The 25,232-nt window shown below is 38.9% G+C and overlaps 1 protein-coding gene and 2 pseudogenes across 1 annotated transcript in view; 2 read left to right on the forward strand and 1 right to left on the reverse strand.

Annotated features, from left to right (window-relative positions):
- The window catches only part of LOC105862011 (aldehyde dehydrogenase, dimeric NADP-preferring), a 200,407-nt gene that overhangs the window by 79,347 nt on the left and 95,828 nt on the right, over positions 1-25,232 (reverse strand). The gene's annotated exons all lie outside the window — the stretch shown is intronic.
- LOC105861930 (GTP-binding nuclear protein Ran-like) lies at positions 5,165-5,997 on the forward strand (annotated as a pseudogene).
- On the forward strand, positions 12,564-13,802 carry LOC105861997 (programmed cell death protein 10 pseudogene; annotated as a pseudogene).

Below are 25,232 nucleotides of genomic sequence, written 5' to 3' on the forward strand. Positions count from 1 at the left end.
AAAAAAAGAGCAAACTCAACCCAAAGCCAAAAGAAAAGAAGTAGTAATGATTAAAGAGAAGATAAGCAAATAGAGAATAGAAAAACAATAGAACAAAATAAAAAATTGGTCTTTAAAAAGATCAAGAAAATTGACAAACTTTTAGCTAGACTAAGAAAAAAAAGAGAAGACAAATTAATAAAGTCAGATACGAAAGTGGAGACATTGCTATTGGCCTTATAGATATTTTTTTAACAACTATTGTAAGAGAGTTCTATGAACAATTGAATGCCAACAAATTAGATAACTGGAGGGAATGGGAAAATTCCTAGCAACACTCACTCTATCAAAAATGACTCAAGAAGAAAATAGGAAATCCTATAACAGTGAAAGAGTTTGAATCAGTAATTTAAAACAAAACAAACCAAAATAAAAACCTCCCATTCAAAAAAAGAACAGGACCAGGTGACTTCAGTGATGAATCTACCAAACATTTCAAGAAGAGTTAATTTCTTCTCAGAGTCCTCAAAAAGCAAAGAAGAGATGATACCTTTTCTAATTCATTTTATGGGACCAACATTCCCTCACAACAAAGCCAGACAAAGATATCACAAGAAAACTGTCGTCTTAATCTGTTTTCTGTTGCTTATGATGGAATACATGAAACTGGGTAATTTATAAAAAACAAAATTTATTTCTAACAGTTCTGGAGTCTGGGGAGCCCAGGGTTGAGGGGCACATCGGGTGAGAGCGTTCTTGCTGGTGGGGACTCTGTCAAGTCCTGAGGCAGCACAAGGCATCACATGGGGGACCTGAGCGTGCTAGCTCAGGTTTCTCTTTCTCATCTTATAAAGTCACCAGTCCCACTCCAATGGCACCCCATTCATCTGTTAACCCATTAATCTATTGATCCATGAATAGGTTAATCCATTCATAAAGGCAGAGCCCTCGTGACTCAATCACCTTTAAAAAGCCCATCTCTAATACTGCCACACTGGGGATTAAATTTCAACATAACTTTTAGAGGGGACAGATATTCGAACCATAGCACCCATAGACCAATATCCCCTATGAATATTTACAAGGAAATCATCAACAAAATGCTAGAAAACCCAATCTAGGGCCATGTTGGCAGGATATACACCATTACCAAGCATTATCCCAGAAATGCAAGAGTGATTCAAATACAAAAATCAATTAGTATGATACACTACATTAATAGAATGTAGAGGGAAGACACAATCATCTCGACTGATGTAGAAAATGCATTTGACAAAAGTCAACACACTTTATGGTAAAAACAGTCAACAAACTAGGAATTAAAGGCAACTTCCTCTACTTCATAAAACCCAAAGGTTTTGAGGATAAAGTTATCTCTAAAAAAAACAAAACAAGAAAAATCCAAAGATAATAGCATACTCAAAAGACTAAAAGATTTCACCCTAAGAAATAAGAAATAGATACCTACTTTGCTGGGTGAGGTGGCTCATGCCTGTAATCCTAGCACCCTGGGAGGCCGAGGTAGGAGGATCGCTTGAGGTCAGGAATTCCAGGCCAGCCTGAGCAAGAGTGAGACCCTGTCTCTACTAAAAATAAAAATAATTAGGCAGGAACTACTTAAAAATAGAAAAAATTAGTCAGGGCATGGTGGTGCTCACCTGTAGTCCCAGCTATTTGGGAGGCTGAGGCAAGAGGATCTCTTGAGCCCAGGAGTTTGAGGTTGCTGTGAGCGAGGCTGATGCTGCAGCACTCTACCCTGGGCAACAGAGTGAGACTCTGTCTCAAGAAGAAAAAGAAAAGGATGCCTATCTTGCTAATTCTGTTCAACATTGTACTGGAAAGTTTAGCCTATATAAGTCAGTGTTGTCCAGGGCAACAGTTCTATTGAGATATAAATAAATATCTCTGTAGAGATCTCTCTCTCTTTCTTTCTCTCTTTATCAAGAGATTTATTTTAAGGAATTGCCTCACATGATTGTGGGGACTGGCAAGTCCAAAATTTGCTGGACAGGCCAGCAGGCTAGAGAAAGAGTGAAGAGCTGACATTGCAGCCTTGAGTCTGGAGACAGAATTCCTCCTGCATCCAGGGTTCTCAGTCTTTTCTCTTAATGCCTTCAGATGATTAGATGAGGCTCACCCACCTTGTGGAGGGTAATCTGTTTTACTCAAAGTCTACTGATTTAAATGTTAATCACATCTAAAAAAAAAATACTTTAGAACATCTAGCCTGGTGTTTGACCCAAATTGGATACTATGGCCTGGCCAAGTTGACACACAAAATTAACCATCACATAGCCAGAGCAATTAGACAAGGTAAAGAAATAAAAGGCTCTCCACTCACACTGCTTCACTTGACAAACCTTAAAAAAATAAAATAAAATATAAAATAAAAGGCATCCACACTGGGAAAGAAGAAGTCTTTATACTGTTATTTTTTAAAGCTCCTAGTAGCTGCGGATTGTGGAGTAAGTTAAAACATCACACAAGTCTGCTGCTCTTACTGAGATTTAGCCTTTTTTCTTGACAAACTGCTCCCTGGATTGTTACCCAGCTTTTGGCTGATTTCCAGAGTTCTGAAACAGTTGATTCGTACAGTACATATTGGTTTTTCTTTGCTCTTACGGAGATAAAAACTTTCAGTGGTTTTTTCTCTGCCATTTTTACTAGTACCACCTCTCCCACCTGCCACTCTCACTTCTATCTGTAACATCTTTTGACATCTGGTAGAGCAAGCCCTCTCTACCTTATTTTTCTTTTTAAAATTTCTCATTTTTATTTTTGAATATTTTTACTTCCAAATGACTTTAAAATGTTATGTCCAGATCCCAATACCCCAGAAGAGAGGGCCAGTCACACAATAATTTAGGTTGCAATAGGGAGTTTATTGGGGCTAGCTCGAGCTAGGGCCCAGGTCCCGGAGCACCAGCTCGGTGGTCTCTTCAGACAAGGACCCTCGGCAAGGTTTCAGCACAGGTCTTATACTTTTAGTTGCTGTGCAGCTCAGGTGACTGGTTACAAGAGGTATCCGGAGCCCACCCGGCACCCACACGTCCCACTCCAGCTGTCCACGCGCTGATCATGCTGGCCGTGTGTCCTGATTGGTTGGTCAGGTCCCAGGGACTTTCCAGTACCTTATCAGTTAGTGCCTTGCAGTTTCTCCCCTGGGGTCTTGTTTTTTTTTTTCTTTACTCTGCAGAAGCCTGTCATGGCTTCAGTCAGGCTAAGTGGCAAACAAGCAAGCGATATACAAAGGCCAAGGTACAGGGGCCAAGAAGGCAGTTAACACATATCCCACAAAAAAGTGACTAGTCAACATGAGTATGGGGTTTTGATTATGATTTAATTGAATATGTAGATTAAGTTGTGAAGGAACTGCCATTTTCTTTTTTTAAACCTTTTTTTTTGGATACATTCTACTATTTATGGGGTACATGTGACATTTTGATATATGCATACAATATGTAATGATCAAATCAGGGTGATCAGGATATCATCCCACAAAAATTTATCATTTCTTTGTGTTGAGAACATTCCAAACTTCTTTTCTAGCTATTTTGAAATATACAATAAATTAATGTTAACTATATTCACCCTACCGTGCTAGCTAAACACTAGAATTTATTCCTTCTAACTTTATTTTTATACCCATAACTAACCTCTCCTCATCCACCCTACCCTTTTTAAGCCTCTAGTAACCACTATTCTACTGTCTACATCCATGAGATCAACTTTTTTAGCTCGTATATGAGTAAGAACATGTGAAATTTGTCTTTCTGTGCCTGGCTTATTTCATTTAACATAATGTCCTCCAGGCTCATCAATGTTGCTGCAAATGACAGGATTTCATTCTTTTTTATGGCTGAATAATATTCCACTATATATATATATATATATATATATATATATATATATATACATCACATTTTCTTTATTCCCATTGATGGACACCTAGGGTGATTCTATATTGTAACTATTGTGAAATGTTGCAATAAATATGGGAGTACAGATATCTCTTCAATATACTGATTTCCTTTCTTTTGAATATATACCCAGCAATGAGAATGTTGGATCATATAGTAGTTCTATTTTTATTAATAGTTTTTTTTGAGGAACCTCCATACTGTTTTCCATAATGATTGCATGAATTTACATTCCCACCAATAGTGTATAATAATTCCTTCTCTCCACATCCTTTCCAGCATTTGTTATTCTTGTCTTTTTGATAATAGCCATTTTAACTGGGGTGAGATGATATCTCATTGTGGTTTTGATTTGCATTTTCCTGATAATTAGTGATGTTGGGCATATCTGTTAGCCATTTGTATATCTTCTTTTGTGAGATGTCTATTCAGCTCATTTGCCCATTTTAAAATTGGATTATTTGGTTCTTTGTTGTTGAGTTCTCTGAGTTCTTTGTATATTCTGGATATTAATTCCTTATCAGATATATAATTTGTAGATGTTTTCTCCTATTCTGCAGATTGTCACTTCACTTTGTTGATTAGTTTCTTTTTTTGTGCAGGAGCTTTTTAATGTGATATAATCTCATTTGTTTGTTTTGTTCTTATTGCCTTTGCTTTTGAGGACTTTCCCATAAAATCTTTGTTCTGAAGCATTTCCCCTATGTGTTCTTCTAGTAGTTGCATAGTTTTGGGTCTTACATTTAAGTCTTTAATCCGTTTTGAGTTGATTTGTACATGGTGAGAGATGGTCTAGTTTCATTTTTCTGCATGTGGATATCCAGTTTTCTCAGCACTATTTATTGAAGAGACTGTTTCCTTCCCCAATGAATGTTTTTGACACCTTTGTTGAAAAGTAGTTGGCTGTAAATATAAGGATTTATTTCTGGGCCCTCTATTCTGTTCCATTGGATTATGTGTCTATTTTTATGCCCGTACCATGCTGTTTTGGTTACTATACCTTTGTAGTATATTTTGAAGTCTGGTAGAGTGATACCTCCATTTTTGCTTTTTTTCCTCAGGATTGCTTTGGCTGTTTGGGATCTTGTGTGGTTCCATATGAATTTTAGAATTTTTTTTTCTATTTCTGTGAAGAATGTCATTGGTATTTTGACAGGATTGCATTGAATCTGTACATCACTTTGGGTAGTAGAACTGGCATGTTTAAAATATTGACTCCACCTCAGTCGGACGGGCATGGAGACGCTTCTGGAAGGAAAGCCGCAATGGCTGCTCAGGGAGAGCCGCAGGTCCAGTTCAAGCTTGTGTTGGTTGGCGACGGTGGTACCGGGAAAACTACATTCGTGAAACGTCACTTGACCAGTGAATGTGAGAAGAAGTATGTAGCCACCTGAGGAGTCGAGGTCCACCCCCTCGTGTTCCACTCCAACGGAGGACCCATCAAGTTCAACGTGTGGGACACAGCTGGCCAGGAGAAGTTCGGGGGGCTGAGAGACGGCTACTACATCCAAGCCCAGTGTGCCATTGTAATGCTTGATGGAACATCAAGAGTTACTTACAAGAATGTGCCGAACTGGCATCGAGATCTGGTACGAGTATGTGAAAACATCCCCATTGTGTTGTGTGGCAACAAAGTGGATATGAAGGACAGGAAGTAAGTGAAGGCAAAATCATTTGCCTTCCACCGAAAGAAGAATCTTCGGTACTACGACATTTCTGCCAAAAGTAACTATAACTTTGAAAAGCCCTTCCTCTGGCTTGCTGGAAAGCTCATTGAGACCCTAACTTGGAGTTCGTTGCCATGCCTGCTCTTGCCCCACCAGAGGTTGTCATGGGCCCGGCCTTGGCGGCGCAGCATGAGCACGACGTAGAGGTGGCCCAGACCACCGCTCTCGCGGATGAGGGGATGACCTGTGAGACGAAGCTGGAGCCCGCGTCAGAAGTCTGGTTTTATAGGCTGTCCTGTGATGTCAGCGGTGCAGCGTGTGGGCCACTTTATTATCTAGCTAAATGGGACATGTGCTTCATCTGTGCGATGCTGAAGGAGATGAATGGCAGTTTTAAAAAGTTCCTTAATTGTTTAGACCTGCATATTTAGCTGTTTTGGAATGCAGTTGATTCCTCGAGTGTCAAATATAAGACTGTTACAGTCACATCCCGATATTTAGTGGTGAAATCCTGTTTGTTAACTGTCCTTCCCATTCCTTTTTGTTTAGAATCAGAATAAAGTTATATTTCAAATATCTAAAAATAAAATAAAATAAAATAAATAAATATTGACTCCAGGCCAGGGGTAGTAGCTCATGCCTGTAATTCTAGCACTCTGGGAAGCCAAGGCGAGAGGATATCTCAAGGTCAGGAGTTTGAAACCAGCCTGAGCAAGAGTGAGACCCAATCTCTACTAAAAATAGAAAGAAAGTAATTGGACAACTAAAAATACACATAGAAAAAATTAGCTGGGCATGATGGTGCATGCCTGTTGTCTCAGCTACTTGAGAGGTTGAGGCAGAAGGATTGCTTGAGCCCAGGAGTTGGAGGTTGCTGTGAGCTAGGCTGATGCCACGGCACTCACTCTAGCCAGGGCAACCAGAGTAAGACTCCGTCTCAAAAAAAAAAAAAAAATCACCTCTTCCCATCTGGTATTAAATGGGCTTTCCATGTATTCAAATTTTCTTTTGCATTGGTAAAATTTTGATTCTTGTTTTCTCTTGGATTTTTAAAATTGCTTTATTGAGGTATATTATAAAACTGCACATATTTAAAGTATACAATTTTGTAAGTTTTGGTCTATGTGCACACCCATAATACCATCACCACAATCAAGATCATGAACATATCCATCACTTCTTTTAGACCCCTTTGTAATTTTTCCCTTCCTGGCCTCACCCCAACATTGATCTGCTTTATCTCCCTACTGGTTCACTTACAATTTCTGGAATTTTATATGAATGGAATTATACAGTATATATTTTTTGTCATCTGGCTTCTTTTATTCAGCATAATTATTTTGAGATTTATCTATGTTGCATGTCTCAACAGTACATTCCTTTGTACTGCTGTGTAGTGTTGCACTGTATGGACACACCACAGTCTGCTTATTAATTTACCTGTTGGTGGACGTCACAAATAAAGCTTCTAGGAACGTTCATGTAGAGACCATTTCACAGACATGATCTTTCATTTCCTTGAGGTGAGTATGTAGGGATGGAGTCCAGATGGAACTGGGAGGGACGGGGCCGCTGGACCGCAGACTACTGTCGGGGTTGATGGATGTGCTTCCACCCTGACAGAATCTACTCTTTGCCCGTCTACAAAACTGCACAGTTAGGGTTACTCACATGTACAAATACCTGACTAAGCTCTAGGGAGTGTGATTGTGCATTTTGCCTATTTTGCCCCAGTTATATGTTGGTTACCGCAGACATCGTGCATTCCTTCCTGAGGTTCGTGCTAATCATGTGCTCTAAGCAAAGCAAATACAAAAAATAAATGAATCATGTTAAACGTAAGCCAATAAGTGTAAGCTCCTTGAGCAGAAAGAACATAATTTATCTCTTTACCATTTTTTATCTTTTTAACCTATCCCTCTCTCCTCCTATTCACCCATATGCCTAGCACACAGTAGGTCAATTTCTTTAACCAATTAGTAAAAATGTATAATGTCATGAAGTTAGCAAGATAGGAATCAAGAATTTGATAGAATTTAGCAAGTATTCAGAGTTAGGGAAAGAATAATTAAATTTTGATATGTAGATACTGTGTAAGACTCAATGACTTTGCCTCTGAGGGTGTATGGGGTAGGGTGAATGGCAGGGACCAGGGATTTGCCAAGAACTCTAGAGCTACCTGGGCACCCTGGTCAAGTTATTTACTATCTCTATGCCTCAGACACTTCAACTCTGCAATGGAGATAACAATAGTGTCCATATCATACAGTAGTTGCGATGATTAAAATACTGAGTTTATGTAAAGCTCTTAGAGCCTTGCCTGACACACCATAAGCATTATATATATTAGCTATAATTATTATAATATTAAGGAGTTGGCAATCTGAAAATATTGTCTCTTAAAACCAAAGAAACATAGAAAGTATAAAGGAAGAGATGATTAGATACTTCAGATTTCAAACCTTTTCCCACTTAAAAATACATTTTTAATGAATAAGGATGACCAAAATAATAATTGCTAACATTCATTTTTGTTATGTGGTGTTTTGCTAAAGAGCTGTACATAGATCATTTCACATAATAGTCCCTTCAATACTGTGAGATGGGCAGTATATTGCCCACATTTTACAATTGAGCAAATCGAGCAACTTAAGGACCATGTTCAAAGACGGAGAGCTGATAACTGACTGAGTCAATATTTTGAATCAGATTCCACACTCAATGGCCAGGCACGGTGGCTCACGCCTTTAATCCCAGCACTCCGGGAGGCTGAGGTGGGAGGATCGCTTGAGCTCAGGAGTTGGAGGTTGCTTGAGCCAGGCTGACGCCACAGCATTATTAGCCCAGGCAACAGAGTGAGACTCTGTCTCAAAAAAATAAAAAATAAAGATTCCATGTTCAAATGCCTAATTGTGGGTGCTATGGTGAATTTCACCCACTGTTGGCTTACTGACTGTACTATCTGAGATAAAATAGGAAATTAGGTGAGAGGAAGTTGAGTTAATATTTCAGGTAATTCTACTTAGACTATGAAACTTAAAATATTGACATTTATAGTTTGAGAACAGTAACTAATATTAACTTAGGAAAATTTTCAGTAATTTTCGAGAAATATTGTTTTTTCTGGCTCTACTGATCAACAGTGACCTATTTCCTGAGAGCACACTTCTGTCAGCGTAGTATAATTTGTAGTGTTCATGCTTGATCTTTGAAATGTCCTGTGTCAGCTAGTGTTCAAGCAGAGACTCAGAACCGCAGGAGATATGCGCAGGCATGGCCGTGTGCATTTGTCGCAGAACTGGCTGGCACGGCTGTGGGGGCTGGGCAAGCAGCCTCTGCACAGCTGTTGTTGTGTACCCAGAGCTTGAAGTCCACAAGGCAGGCCGCCAGGAGGCGAGGGCAGATATGAAGTGGTGGGGATCAAAGGCGGGTGGAAACCCCAGGCACAAGCTGGGACCCCGTGAGGCAGACCGAAACTCATGTCGGTTCCTGTTACCTTTGGCCTTGGGGACAGAGGTATGATACCCTGCAGAGACCGAGGCCTCCATCAGAGCTGAACGAACACATCTGGCCCAGGATCAAAGAAACCAGAGGAGGAACCAAGGCCAGGCAGAGCAGCCGGCACCCCCGCCCACGAGAAGAGCTAGCTGATCAGCAACAGCACGTGTCTCTGCTTGGATTCCGCCTGCTTCTTGCTAGGCGAATGCACAGGTGTTCGGATTTTTCTATTGGTTTGTTTGTTTTCACTATTGTGACAATGATCTTTTCTTTTGATCAAAATTTCTAACAGGTAATTGATGATATATAGGAAAGCTATTTTTTAAAATTATTATTTTTTTAAGACAGAGTCTCACTCTGTTGCCTGGGCTAGAGTGCCATGGCGTCAGCCTAGCTCACAGCAACCTCCAACTCCTGGGCTCAAGTGATCCTTCTGCCTCCGCCCCCGAGTAGCTGGGACTACAGGCATGTGCCACCATATCCAGCTAATTTTTCCTATATATATTTTTAGGTGGCCAATTCATTTCTTTCTATTTTTAATAGAGACAGAGTCTTGCTCTTGCTCAGGCTGGTCTACGAACTCCTGAGCGATCCTCCCACCTCAGCCTCCCAGAGTGCTAGGATTACAGGCGTGAGCCACCGCGCCTGGCCCAAACTATTGGGTTTTGAAAGTAGGCTTCGTAGCTAACAAGTTTTCTGAGACCTCTAATTGGTTCTAATGATTTTTCAGCTTTTCTTCATGTTCTAGGTAGGTGATCTTATCATATACAAATCATGGTCCTTTTGTCTATTGCTTTCCAACAATTGCAGCTTGTGTTTTGATCTGTCTTACTGCATTGGTCAGGTGAAGAGTAGGGATGCGAGAGGCCTCCTCGTATTTGCAGAGTTCCCGTGAGCTTGCTGTGCTGTCGTCCTGCCATTTCCAGTCCTAGCACTCAGGCTGTAACTGCGGTGATTTCTTAAAGAAGACAACAGCAACGTTGCTGCTGGAGTGTGAAATGGCATAATCCATCTGGAGAGTAATTTGACAATAATCCATCGAAATTACAAATTCAGTTTGACCTAGCAAGGCCTCTTATGAGAAGACATCTTTAAAGAGGTATCTGCTCCCATACGAACCACCTCTATATGAAATGAAGTATGTACAGTATTATTCATTGTGGCCCTACTGCTGAGGGGGTGAAGGAGTTTGTCAGATTTGTCTATTCCTTGCTTCATCAAGGGGATCTTCTTAAATCCTCTAATAAGACTTGAACTACAAGCAACGCAGAAAACCAGAAAAGCAGGTAGTGTAAGGGCACTTAGAGTATTTGAAGGTGTGTTATTCATCCATTAATTTATACAAGAAATGTTTATTGAGTACTTACTAGATGTCAGGCTGTTCTGGGCTTTGGACAACCTCTTGTTCTCAAGGGCCATTATAATGAGGAAGACAGTAAATACATAGATATATGATATCAGCACTGTTTATAAACACAAACAATTAGAAATAATCTAAGTGTTTATCTATAAGGAACTGGTTAAATACACTCTGGTACAGACACACAGTGGAACACCATGTGGCAATGAAATAAAAATAAAACAGGAAGGCTTTTGTTGCATTGATATGGAAGTATCTCTAGGATATGTTGTTAAATGAAAAAGGCAAGCTGATAATGCACAATGTGTACTATGCTATCATTTGTGTAAGAGATGGAGGAAGTAAAAATATTTGTATTTCTTTGTTTTTGCTTAAAGAAATACTGGAAAGCTACAGAAGAAACTAATAAGTTTCCTATGGGTAATTGGGCTAAAGGTAGGGTGATGTTTGGTGATGGGAAGGAAGCCTCATTGGTGAATGTTTGATTTTTCACATAGAGTTTATTTATTTACTTTTAATTTTTTTTAGAGACAGGGTCTCGCTGTGTTGCCCAGGCTGGAGGGCAATGTATTGATCACAGTACTGCAGACTCGAACTCCTGGGTTCAGCCACCCTCCTGCCTCAGCCTCCCCAGTAGCTGGAATTACAGTCGTGCACCATCATGCCCAAGTGATGTTTTTTTTTTTTTTTTAACCAGAGTATAAAACCTTATTTCTGTGGTGATTGTTTATATGAGTAAGTTTGTCTGCATCCAGGAGAAAGCACCTCTGTTGATTATATTGATTTTACATTCATGACTTGATAGCTCACGTGGGCCTTTACTCCTGCCTGGTAATCACATAGTAAACTTCTCAGTCCGCTCACACTCCCTCTCCACTGTCCACGGAGAGCTGTCTCACACCGTCTCCTCTCTCTTCAAACCTCCTCCAGCCCTCCTTCCTAATCTTACCGCAGCTGACGGCGCTGCTTCCTACCCTCCATAGAAAATGGGTAACTTCCGCAGACTCCCATAACCACGTGACCTTGCCAAGTTGAAGGTGACTGGATGCCATCACCCATCATTTCCTCCCCTGTTCCTCAGACAGTAGCAAGTGTGGCTGCATCAACCCGCTTCACACCTTCGTGCCTTTTCTTTTTTTAGTTTTGTCACCTGTGAATGCATCCATAAACAATCTGTTTTGGTTTTGCATGTTATTTATTCTTTTCTAAATGAAGGCATTGTTTTGTTCCTTACCTCTTTAGCTCAGCTTTATGTAAAATTCATCCAGGTTGTTATATACATCCAGCCTGTGATTCATTCATCTCCCTTCTACGTACTGCCCCGCTGGATGCACACACCACACTGCCTGTTCTGCCACAGGCCAGGGCTTGGGGTTTCCACTGGGCCGTTACGGACAACACTGCGGTGACTGTTCTTGTGCATGCACCATGGCGTACAGGTGCACGATTTTCTCTAGGGTCTGTAACTAGTAATGGAATTAGTGAATCACCGGCTTTATTTCTTTACCTTCCATTTTACCAGATAATACACAACTGTTTCCAAACCAAGTTACCATTCTCACTAGCAGTGCATAGTAGTTCCTGTTACTCCACATCTGTGACAACACTTATCAATTTTTGGCAATTTGGTGGCTGCCTAATTGTTTATTTGCTTTTCTTGATTGTAAAAGTAATGTATACCCACTATAATTTTTTTCAGTAAATATGAAAAAATATAGAAAGTAAAAACTATCTGTAATAGCATCGCCCTGAAGCATCCACTGATAATGCTGTATACTTTTGAGACTTTTCTTCCCATATTCCTAGGTCCTACACACTCATGGTTCCCAAACTCTGGCCAGGTGCCACAGGGAACAACAGCGAATTCACAGGCATGTTGAGGGATATTTTATTTTATTGTATTTTTTTAATTTTACCATATTACAGGGGTACAGTTGAGGGACATTTTAAATTTTCAAGGGAAACAGAGTGATGCTCAACATTTGTCAAACACCATACACGCTACCAGCTGAAGGCACTTCATAGTTTCAGTCTTAGGCTATATTATATTCCCTCTGATGATGACATATCTTTGCAAAACTGGGTTTTCAAAAGTTGTTGTGATAAAAAGTTGTGATAATTAATGTGAAATAGTGAAGGTGGAGTGAATTGATCCGGAGTTGAAGAGGGCTCCAAAGGTGGGAAGTGAAGTCAGTGCCTCAGTTGCCGATCAGTGTGTGTTTGGTGCCCTATTCTTTTATCACAAAAAATAAAAAGAGAGGAAACACTGCAGTGAATGAAGATTCTTCTCCATTTTAGCACTGCTTTTTCTACTGTAGTTGGCTTTTGAATGAGGATGACAATGGAAGAGATGAAGCATGAAGCTGAGCCCATGTCCATGGTTTCTATGCCCCTTCATGCAGTCATGTGTCCTGTGTTTAATGAGCTGGAACGAGCAAATCTGTCTGCAGCTCAGACTCTGAGAGCCGCTTGCATTAAGGCTGAAAAAGAAAATCCAGGTCTCACACAGACATCATTATGAAAATTTTAGAGAAAAAAAGTGTAGAAATTAACTTCACGGAATCCCTTCTTCGTATGGCAGCTGATGATGTAGAAGAGTATATGATTGAACGACCAGAGCCAGAATTCCAAGACCTAAATGAAAAGGCACGAGCACTTACACAAATTCTTAGTAAGATCCCAGATGAGATCAATGACAGAGTGAGGTTTCTGCAGGCAATCGAGGATATAGCTAGTGCAATAAAAGAACTTCTTGATACAGTGAATAATGTCTTTAAGAAATATCAATACTAGAACCGCAGGGCACTTGAACACCAAAAGAAAGAATTTGTAAAGTACTCCAAAAGTTTCAGTGATACTCTGAAAACATATTTTAAAGATGGCAAGGCGATAAATGTTTTCATAAGTGCCAACCAACTAATTCATCAAACCAACTTAATACTTCAGACCTTCAAAACTGTGGCCTGAAAGTTGTATATGTTAAGAGATGTACTTCTCAGTGGCAGTATTGAACTGCCTTTATCTGTAAATTTTAAAATTTGACTGTATAAATTATCAGTCCCTCCTGAAGGGATGTAATCCAGGATGTTGAATGGGATTATTGCCATCTTACACCATATTTTTGTAAAATGTAGCTTAATCATAATCTCACACTGATGATTTTGCATCACTTTTGCTATTATCATTCTTTTAAGAATTATAAGCCAAAAGAATTTACACCTTAATGTGTCATTATATAACATTCCTTAAAAGAATTGTAAATATTGGTGTTTGTTTCTGACATTTTAACTTGAAAGCGATATGCTGCAAGATAATGTATTTAACAATATTTGGTGGCAAATATTCAATAAATAGTTTACATCTGTTAAAAAAAAAAAATAGTGAAGGTGGCTGTCCCCAATCTGATTTCAGTATTTGAGAAGTTGTGCAGTGCCCAACATATGCACACATCCCATTAGTCATGGTGGTTATTTAAGAATGAAATAAAAAATATTCTTTCAATTTATGTGTATTACCTTCTTAAAAATAGCTACTAAGCTGTTAGAACATAAGTAATTATTAAGCTTCTTAGATCTAACTAATTAATAAACAGAAATATTTAGGATTTTTTTTTGCCTGGGGTACCATGAAAAATTAATTAGAACACTAAGGGTGCAATGACGCAAGAAAGTTTGAGAACCTCTGCCATACTCACTTTTAAAGAAAGGAAATGTGTAATAACTCTCTGGCACTCTGGCTTTCAAAGTGTGAAGGGCTCTCATCATGTTGTGAGTGAACCCTTTGTTGAGGCTCCACAGAAGACAGAAGTATCTGATATAATTTTTATCTTTGTCTAACTATACATTTCTGTTTTAACTGCTGGCTTTTAAAGGTTTCAGGCTGGGTACGGTGGCTCACACCTGTAAACTTACCACTTTGGGAGACTGAGGCAGGAGGATGATTAGAGAACAGGAGTTCAAGACCAGCCTGGGCAATAGCGAGACTCCATTTCTACAAAAAGTAAAAAAAAATTAGCTGGGTGTGGTGGCATGTGCCTGCAGTCCCAGCTACTCAGGAGGCTGAGGCAGGAGGACCACTTGAGCCCAGGAATTGGAGGCTGCAGTGAGCTATGATGATGCCACTGCACTCTAGCTGAGGTGACAGAATGAGAACTTGTCTCAAAAAATTAAAAAAAAAAAAAGGTTTTGAATACATCATGTCCTTATGTCATAAAGAAAAAACTATACAGGCTGGGCGCAGTGACTCAGGCCTGTAAACCTACCACTCTGGGAGGCAGAGGCAGGAGGATCGCTTTGAGCTCAGGAGTTCGAGACCAGCCTGAGCTTGAGTGAGACCCTAGTTTCTATTATAAGGAAAAAAGAAACAAAAGAAAAAAGAAAAAAACTATACAATTGTTTTATAAAAATGATACAGTAGTCATTGTTTTAAAAATTTTAGTAATTTGTACGAATTATACAAAGCAAAGAGAAAATCATTCCTGATCCCCCAACTCAGAAATAATTGTAATTATTGCTGACATTTGGTGGATATCATTTCCGACATCTCTCATACATATGTATATATACCTATGCATAGAAGGATAGAAAGTTAATACATTTTTAAAAATTGAGATGATCTATAACTTTTTATAAAAGCAATTAAGGCTGGGCGCAGTGGCTCACACCTGTAATCCTAGCACTCTGGGAGGCCAAGGTGGGCAGATTGCTCAAGGTCAGGAGTTCAAAACCAGCCTGAGCCAGAGCAAGACTCGGTCTCTACTAAAAATAGAAAGAAATTAATTGGCCAACCAAAAATATATAGAAAATTAGCCAGGCATGGTGGCACATGCCTGTAGTCCCAGCTACTCAGGAGGCTGAGGCAGGAGGATCACTTGAGCCCAGGAGTTTGAGGTTGCTGTGAGCTAAGCTGACACCACGGCACTCTAGCCCGGGCAACAGAGTGAGACTCTGTCTCAAAAAAAAAAGCAATTAAATTTTATTTTACCTAAATTCAATGAAAGAAATACCAAAGTGAAACTGAATTCCTGTATTTCAAGTGAAGTTTCTTCACAAGAGATATTATTTTATTAAAATATTCTCAAATAAAAAAAGTTATTTTAAGAAAGGAGTTATTAATAGAAGCTTGTTTATGCAATAGGTTTCAACCTTACCCAGAATCTGTGGATTAGAAAACTGAGGAAACTTTATCCCACCCTCCTTTTCCCTATCTGATTTTTTTTTTTAATTTCGGCATATTATGGGGGTACAGATTTTAAGGTTTCAATAAATGCCCATTTCCCCCCTCCCCCCAAAAGTCTGAGTCTCCATCATGACCATCCCCCAGATGGTGCACATCTCACTCATTATGTATGTATATACCCGCCCCCTCCCCCATCCCACCTGCCCAATACCCTATTACTGTAGTACCTATGTGTCCACTTAGGTGCTACTCAGTTAATACCAGTTTGCTGGAGAATATATCTGGTGCTTGTTTTTCCATTCTTGGGATACTTCACTTAGTAGTATGGGTTCCAGCTCTAACCAGGAAAATATAAGATGTGCTATATCACCATTGTTTCTTAGAACTGAATAGTACTCCATGGTATACATATACCACATTTTATTAATCCATTCTTGGATTGATGGGCACTTGGGCTGTTTCCACAGCCTTGCAATTATGAATTGTGCTGCTATAAACATTCGAGTGCAGGTGTCTTTTTTGTAGAGTGTCATTGGATCATTTGGGTAGATGCCCAGCAATGGGATTGCTGGATCAAATGGTAGATTCACTTGTATCGTTTTAAGGTATCTCCATATTGCTTTCCACAGAGGTTGAACTAGTTTGCAGTCCCACCAGCAGTGTAGGAGTGTTCCTCTCTCTCCGCAACCACACCAGCATTTATTGTTTGGAGATTTTTTGATAAAGGCCATTCTCACTGGGGTTAAGTGATATCTCATTGTGGTTTTGATTTGCATTTCCCTGATGATTAGAGATGTTGAGCATTTTTTCATATGTTTGTTGGCCATTTTTCTGTCTTCTTTAGAAAAGTTTCTGTTCAAGTCCTTTGCCCACTTTTTAATGGGGTTATTTGATTTTTTCTTCCTGATTTTCGTGAGTTCTAAGTATATTCTAGTTATCAGTCCCTTATCGGATGCATAGGATGCAAAAATTTTCTCCCATTCTGTAGGTTGTCTATTTACTTTCATGACTATTTCTTTGGCTGTGCAGAAGCTTTGTAGTTTGATCATGTCCCATTTATTTATTTTTGTTGCTGCTGTGATTGCCTTTGGGGACTTCTTCATAAACTCTTTGCCCAGGCCGATGTCTAGGAGAGTGTTTCCAACTTTTTCCTCTAGAGTTCTAATAGTTTCATACCTTAGGTTTAAGTCTGTTATCCAGCGTGAGTTGGTTTTTGTGAGAGGTGAAAGGTGTGGGTCCTGTTTTAGCCTTCTACAGGTGGCTATCCAGTTTTCCCAGCACCATTTATTGAAAAGGCATTCTTTTCCCCAGCGTATGTTTTTGTCTGCTTTGTCAAAGATTAGATGGCTACATGAGGATGGTTTTATATCAGGATTCTCACATCTGTTCCACTGGTCCATATTCCTATTTTTGTGCCAATACCATATTGATTTAATTACTACAGCTTTGTAGTATAGTTTGATATCTGGCATATTAATGCTTCCCATTTTGTATTTGTTGCCTAGAATTGCTCTTGATATTCGGGGTCTTCTTTGGTTCCATACGAAGCGTAAAATTATTTTTTCTATATCTGTGAAGAATGCTGATGGGATTTTAATAGGTATTGCATTGAATCTGTAGATCAGTTTGGGTAGTATAGACATTTTGATGATATTGAGTCTGCCGATCCACGAGCATGGTATGGATTTCCATCTGTTTACATCCTCTGCTATTTCCTTCCTCAGTGTTTCATAGTTCTCCCTGTAGAGGTCTTTTACGTCCTTGGTTAAGTATATTCCTAGGTACTTTAATTTCTTTGTTGCTATTGTGAAGGGAATTGAGTCTTTGATTTGGTTCTTAATTAGATTGTCATTGGCGTATATGAATGCCTCTGATTTCTGTGTATTGATTTTGTATCCTGAGACTTTACTAAATTCATTGATCAGCTCCAGGAGTTTCTTGGTTGAATCTTTGGGGTTTTCTAGATACAATATCATATCATCAGGAAACAGTTAAAGTTTGATCTCTTCTGCCCCTATTTGGATACCTTTGATTCCATTTTCCTGTCTGATTGCTGTATCCAAGACTTCCAGCACTATGTTAAACAGAAGTGGAGATAGTGGGCAGCTTTGTCTGGTTCCAGTTCTAAGTGGGAATGATTTCAATTTTTCCCCATTCAGTATGATGTTGGCTATGGGTCTGTCACATATGGCTTGTATCATTTTTAGGTATGTCCCTTCTATGCCTATTTTCTTAAGTGTTCGTATCATGAAAGGGTGTTGAATTTTGTCAAAAGCTTTCTCTGCATCTATTGAAAGAATCATGTGGTCTTTGTTTTTGCTTCTGTTTATGTGGTGAATTGCATTTATAGATTTACGTATGTTGAACCATCCCTGCATCCCTGGGATGAATCCCCATTGGCTAAGCTAACGAAAAGCAGAAAAGAGAAATCTCTAATAAGCTCCATCAGGAATAAAAAAGGAGATATCACAACTGATCCCAAAGAGATACAAGATACAATTTATGAATACTACAAAAATCTTTATGCACACAAACTGGAAAATGTGGAGGAAATGGACAAATTTCTAGAAACACACAGCCTCCCTAGGCTCAACCAGGAAGAAATAGATTCCCTGAACAGACCAATCTCAACAGCTGAAATAGAAACAGCAATTAAAAATCTCCCTAAAAAGAAAAGTCCCGGTCCAGATGGCTTCACACCTGGATTTTACCACACTTACAAAGAAGAACTAGTACCTGTCCTGCAGAAACTATTCCACAACATCAAGAAGAACGGAAACCTCCCCGACACCTTTTATGAAGCGAATATTACTCTGATACCAAAACCAGGAAAGGATGCAATAAAAAAAGAAAACTATAGACCAATTTCCCTAATGAATATAGATGCAAAAATTTTCAACAAAATCTTAGCTAACCGAATCCAGACACTTATCAAAAAAATAATCCACCACGACCAAGTGGGCTTCATCCCTATCTGATTTTTAAAAATGTAATTTTTACATTGTCAAGTTTCAATTATATTTACATTCTGTTCTGTAATTATAATTCACATAGTTTAAAGTTGTATTTCTGTATTGCCAGTGCTTCTACCAGAGTCCACTTCTGAAATAATTTGATTTACATTCCAAAACATCTTCAGTTCTTTTGCGAGTAGTTTTTTTCTCTTTGAAATAGCCAGGGTTGTCCTATCTGCTGGGTCACTGCACATGTGAGGCTATCTACCTGTGGCTTTTATTTGGTATCTGAAGGACAGATGAGTTTGTATTAAACTTTTGAGTTATTTCCTCCCCCTTCAGAACTTTATAGGCATTGCTGTATTGTCTTCTAGAAATAAATGTACCAAGGTAGAAGGAAGACTACAACCAATCTGATTTTTTTTCTCCTTGGTGGGATTTTGCACTTTCTGACTGAACGTCTAGAAAATTCTTTACTACTGAAGAAGAGAAACATGCATCACCAGGCTATCTCTCAGTGCTGACTCCCCCTCCCCCTGCTACAAAGTCAGACTTCATTTGTTTGAATGCTTTCTTCTTCCATTTGTTCAGTTCCTTTTTTGAAAACAATAGTATATACATTGCATTACTTTTTTTTGTCTTCCATCTTTCTTTATTGTCATAAAATATACATAAACCATTTAACCATTTTTAATTATATAATACATTGGCATTAAGTATATTCACAATATCGTGCAATGATTCACCACTTTCCAGTTCCAGAGCTTTTTCATCATCCAGAGATTCTGTACCCATTGGACCATAACTCCCCTCTCCTACTCCCTGAGCCCCTGGAAACCTTTAATCTACTGTCTTTGTGAATTTTCCTCTTCCAGGTACCTCATAGAAGTGGAATCATATAATATTTGTGAAAAGATGGCCTTAGTAATAAACTAGCTAACAAAGAAAGATAAACTATCAAACAAAAAAGAGGAATAAATCCACAACACAGAATTGCCCCTTTGAAGAGAAAAGCACAAGTGCCCTTTCTTTTGTTTGATTAAACACCTGGGATTCAACTAGTCTTTAAATTAACCACCTATGGTGTCTCTAAGAGTTCGTTTTCACAGCCTTGAAGAGACCTAAAAGTGGACAACAGGGGTGCAAGCTCTGTGCCTCAGCCGGCCAGAACCACATTTCCACGGGCGTGGAGAGCCAGCCTCACCAGGAAAAGGAGGCGGCAGCGGGGAACAACCCGCTCCACAGCTGCTGCTGCTACCGCTGACAGCCATTACCAGCTTCTCCTTCTCTTTACCGCCTAATAAAAACCCCAAATCCATGATCCCAATGCCAACACTTTTCCTTCTTTCTGTTCATGTTGTGCCCTTCCTTCTTACCCTTTGAGGAGTAAAATAAATTTTCTTTCTTTAAAACTATCCTAACCCGTGTGTTGAAAAATCTTTCTCCACCTGCATACAAATTCACATCCTAACAATTTGTCCTTTTATATTTGGCTTATTTCACTTAGTATAATGTTCTCAGGAGACACCCATCTTGTAGCATGTATCAAAATTTCATTACTTTTATGGTTAAATAATATTTCTTTGTATGATATACTACATTTTTTTTTTGAGACAGAGTCTCTGTTGCCTGGGCTAGAGTACCGTGGCATCAGCCTAGCTCACAGCAGCCTCGAACTCCTGGGCTCAAGCAATCCTCCTGCCTCAGCCTCCCGAGTAGCTGGGACTACAGACATGCGCCACCATGCCTGGCTAATTTCTTATATACATCTTTTTAGTTGTGCAGCTAATTTCTTTCTATTATTTTAGTAGAGACAGGGTCTCGCTGTTGCTCATGCTGGTCTCGAACTTCTGACCTCAAACTCTCCACCTGCCTCGGCCTCCCAGAGTGCTAGGATTACAGGCGTGAGCCACCATGCCCAGCCTGATATACTACATTTTAAAAAACCCACTCATCTGTGATGAACATTTGGGTTTTTTCCACGTAAGCTATTGTGAATAATGCTGCCATGAATATTTATATCAAAGTATCTGTTGGAGTCCCTGCTTTCAATTGTTTTGGGTATAACCTAGGAGTAGATTTGCTGGATCATATAATAGTTTTATGTTTAACTTTATGAAAAACCAACAAATTGTTTCCCACAGCAGATGCACCATTTTATATTCCCACCAGCAGTGCACAGACTTCTAATTTCTCCATGTCTTCACCAACACTTAACATTTTCTGTTTTTTAATGGCCATCATAATAGGTATGATGTGGTATCTCATTGTGTTTTTAATTTGCATTTCCCTAAGGACTAGTGATGTTGAGCATCTTTTCATGTGCTTATTGGCCATTTGTGAGTAGCCTGGGGTCCCACTTGCTGCTGGCATCTGAAGTAAGCACGGTCTTACTGGGGACATTGCCCTTTAACTTGTGGGATCCCAGGCTACTCATAGTGTCCGAATTGAATTGAATTGTAGAACCAGTTGATGTCAGATAACTGCTATCAGAACAGTTCTATCTTCAAGATCATTGATTGACTCTTTTTTTCTGCCTGTTCCAATTTGTTGCAAAATCCCTCTAATGAAATTTTTTTTTTCAGTTGTTCTGTTCAGTTTTAGAGTTTCTATTATGTTTCTTTTTATACTCCCTATTTCTCACTGATACTTGTATTTGTTGAGAAATGAAGCTCCTGGCTTCCTTGAGTTCTTTGTCAATGGTTTCCTTTACTTATTTGCACATATTTCAGACGGTTAAAGTATTTCTCAGGAAAGTTCATTGACTGGGCTTCTTCAGGAGGGTTTCTATTAATCTTTTTCCCTCTGAATGGGTCATACATTGATTTTTTGCATACCTAGTAACTTTGTAAGGAAAATTGGGTATTTTGAATAGAATGTGGAAACTCTAAAAATCAGATTTTCCTCACTCCTCAGGGTTTAATGCTGCTGCTTGTTAAAGATTGTTTTTATTTAGATACTTTGCTAAATTATTTTTGTTAAGATAGAATCCGTTACTGTGTGTGGCCACTGAAGCCTCTGTTCCATTACTTTAGTGGTCACCTCATAATTTGACAGAGATTTCCTTAAATACGTTTTGGCTGCTATGAATAGCACTGCTAGAAACATTCAAGTACAAGTTTCTACACAGACTATGTTTTCATTTCTCTTGGGAACATATCAAGGAATGGAATTGTTGGGACATAGAATAACTCTATGTAGAACTTTTTGAGGAACTGCCAATTTTCTTCCAAATGGCTGCACAATTTTACATTCCCACAAGCCATGTAGGAGGATTCCAATTTCCCCATATGTATGCCAACACATGTTATTATCTGTGATTTTGATTACAGCCACCTAGTGCCTGTGTAGTGGTATCTACTTGTGGTTTTCATTTACTTTTATCTAATGGATATGATGTTGAACATCTTTTCACATACTTATTGGCCATTTTTACATCATATTTGGAGAAATGCTGGTTCAGATCACTTGCTCATTTTAAAAATACACTTTATTTCCATTATAGTATCATGCAGAGTAGCTTCACTGCCCTAAAAATGCCCTTTGCTGTAGCAATTCATTCCTCCTCACCCTTGAACTGGTAGCCATAAAGAGTATGTGGTTTTGCTTTCTCCAGAATGTCATATATTTGTAGTCATGGATACTTAACCTTTTCAGGTTGGCTTCTCTCTCTTACATTTAAAGGCTGTCCCTGTCTTCTGTGTCCTGATAGCTCTTTTCTTTCTATTACTGAATAATACTCCATTGTATGGATGTAGCACAGTTCTTTATAAACTCACGGATTGAAGGATATCTTGCGTGCTTTCCAGCTTGGGCAATTGTGAATAAAGCTGCTATGACTATTCACAGGCAGGTTTTTTATGTGGATGTAAGTTGTCAGCTCATTTGGGTAAACAACTGGAGCATGCTTATTGGATCACGTAGTAAGATTGTGCTTAGCTTTGCAAGAAACTGCAACATCCCTCCAAGGTGGCTGTACATTATGCATTCCTACCAACAATGTACGACAGTTCCTGTTGCTCCACATCCTTGCCAGCATTCGTCATTGCCACTGATTGGGATTTTAGCCATTCTAACAGGTGTGAGGTGGTTGCTCATTGTTTGCACTGGCAATTCGTGGATGACACATGATGGTGAGCATCTTTTCATATACTTATTTTCCATCTGTTTATATTCTTTAGTAAACTGTTTAGATTATTTATTTTTTTATTTTATTTTTTTTGTAACAGAGTGCCATGGCGTCAGCCTAGCTCACAGCAACTTCAAACTCCTGGGCTCAAAGAGATCCTCCTGCCTCAGCCTCCTGAGTAGCTGGGACTACAGGCATGTGCCACCATGCCTGGCTAATTTTTTCTTATATTTTAGTTGTCCAGCTAATTTCTGTTTTTAGTAGAGACAGGGTCTCGCTCTTACTCAGGCTGGTCTCCAACTCCTGACCTCAAATGATTCGCCCGCCTTTGCCTCCCAGAGTGCTAGGATTACAGGCATGAGCCACCACGCTCGACCTGTTTAGATGATTTTTAATTGGGTTGTTTTCATATTGTTAAGTTTTAAGAGTTACTTGTACATTTTGGATAAATGGTCCTTGAATTAATGTTTTTCCAAAGATTTTCTCATGATCCCTTGATTGTCTTTTTATTTTATTAATAATATTGTTCACAGCAGAGCAAGTTTTTAATTTTAATTAAGTCAAACACGAACTTTTTTCATGAATTGTGCTTTTGGTTTTGTATCTTAAAAAGTCTTTGCCAAACCCCAAGTCACCTAGATGTTCTCCTATGTAATCTTCTAGGAGTTTTATAGTGTTGCCTTTCACCACCAGGTCTATAACCCATTTTGAGTTAATTTTTTGGAAAAGGTGTAAGGTCTTTCTTTCTCTACACTTTTCTTTCTTTCTTTTTTTTTTTTTTAGCACGTGGATGTCTAGTTGTTTCAGCACCATTTGGTAAATAGGCTATCCTTTTTCTATTGACTTACTTTTGTTTCTTTGTCAAACCTTAGTTGACTATATTAGTGAGTCTATTTTGGGACTTTGTAAACTGTTCTATTGATCTATTTGTATACTGTGTCATCAATACTACATTCTCTTATTTACTATACTTTCATAGTAAATCTTGTAGTTGGTAGTGTCAGTCCTCCAACTTTGTGCTCCTTCAATAATGTGTTGTCTATTCCAGGTTTTTGCTCTTCCATGTAAATTTTAGATTCAGTTTTCAATATCCACAAAATAACTTGCTAGATTAGGATTGAGAATGTGTTGAAACTATGGATCAAGTTGAGAAGAAATGACATCTTGACAATATTGAGTCTTCATATCCATGAACAAGGACTATCTCTTCATTTATTTAGATCTTCTTTGGTTTCTTACATCAGAATTTTGTAGTTTTCCTCATATAGATCTTGTACACATTTGGATTTACTATATCTAAGTATTTCCCTTGTTTTTTGGTCCTAATATAAATGGCTTTGTTTTTTTTTTTTTTTTTTTTTTTTTTTTTGAGACAGAGTCTCACTTTGTTGCCTAGGCTAGAGTGAGTGCAGTGGCGTCAGCCTAGCTCACAGCAACCTCAGACTCCTGGGCTCAAGCGATCCTTCTGTCTCAGCCTCCCAAGTAGCTGGGACTACAGGCATGCGCCACCATGCCCGGCTAATTTTTTCTATATATATTAGTTGGCCAATTAGTTTCTTTCTATTTATAGTAGAGACGGGGTCTCGCTCTTGCTCAGGCTGGTTTTGAACTCCCGACCTCGAGCAATCCGCCCGCCTCGGCCTCCCAGAGAGCTAGGATTACAGGCGTGAGCCACCGCGCCCGGCCAAATGGCTTTGTTTTTAATTTCAAGTCCAAAATGTTCACTGCTTTTACGTAGAAATGCAATTAACTTTTGTGTAATAACCTTCATCCTGATATGCTGTTATAATGACTTATTAGTTCCAGGAATTTTTGTGGATTATTTGGGATTGTGTACCTAGATAATCACATTATCTGTGAACAAAGGCAGCTTTATTTCTTTCTTCCCAATCTGTATACATTTTACTTCCTTTCTTTGTTCTATTGCACTAGCTAGAACATCAATTATGATCAAAAGAAGTGGTGAGGGGACGTTCTTGCTTAGAGTTCCTGATATTAGCAGGAAGGCATGTAGTTTCTGTCCACTAATACGTCACCTGTAGGTTTCTGTAGATGTTTGCTATCAAATTGAGGAAGTTCGCCTCTATTACTAGTTTGCCAAGTGGCTTTTCAAAAAAATTGTAGTAAAACAGACATAACAAAATTTACCATTTTAACTATTAAAGTGCACAATTCAGCAACATTATGTACATTCATAATGTTCTGCAACCATTATCATCTACTTCCAGAACATTTCATCATCCCAAACAGAAATTCTGTGCCCAAAAATAACTCCCCACTTGCCCCTCCCCCAAGCTCCTGATAACTTCTATTCTATTTTATGAATTTGACTATTTAGAAACCTCATGTAAGTGTAACCATAAAATGTTCGTCCTTGTATAAGCTGGCATGTGGCTTATTTCCCTTTGCATAATGTTTTCAAGGTTTATCCATGTTGTAACATATATCAGACTTTCATTCCTTTTGAAGGTGGAGTAATATTCCAAGTTTAAATTACATTTTGTTTATCCATTTACCTATGAATGGATGTTTGAGTTGTTTGCACAT

This window comes from Microcebus murinus, chromosome 18, assembly GCF_040939455.1.
Source record: "Microcebus murinus isolate Inina chromosome 18, M.murinus_Inina_mat1.0, whole genome shotgun sequence".
NCBI classification, from domain to species: domain Eukaryota; kingdom Metazoa; phylum Chordata; class Mammalia; order Primates; family Cheirogaleidae; genus Microcebus; species Microcebus murinus.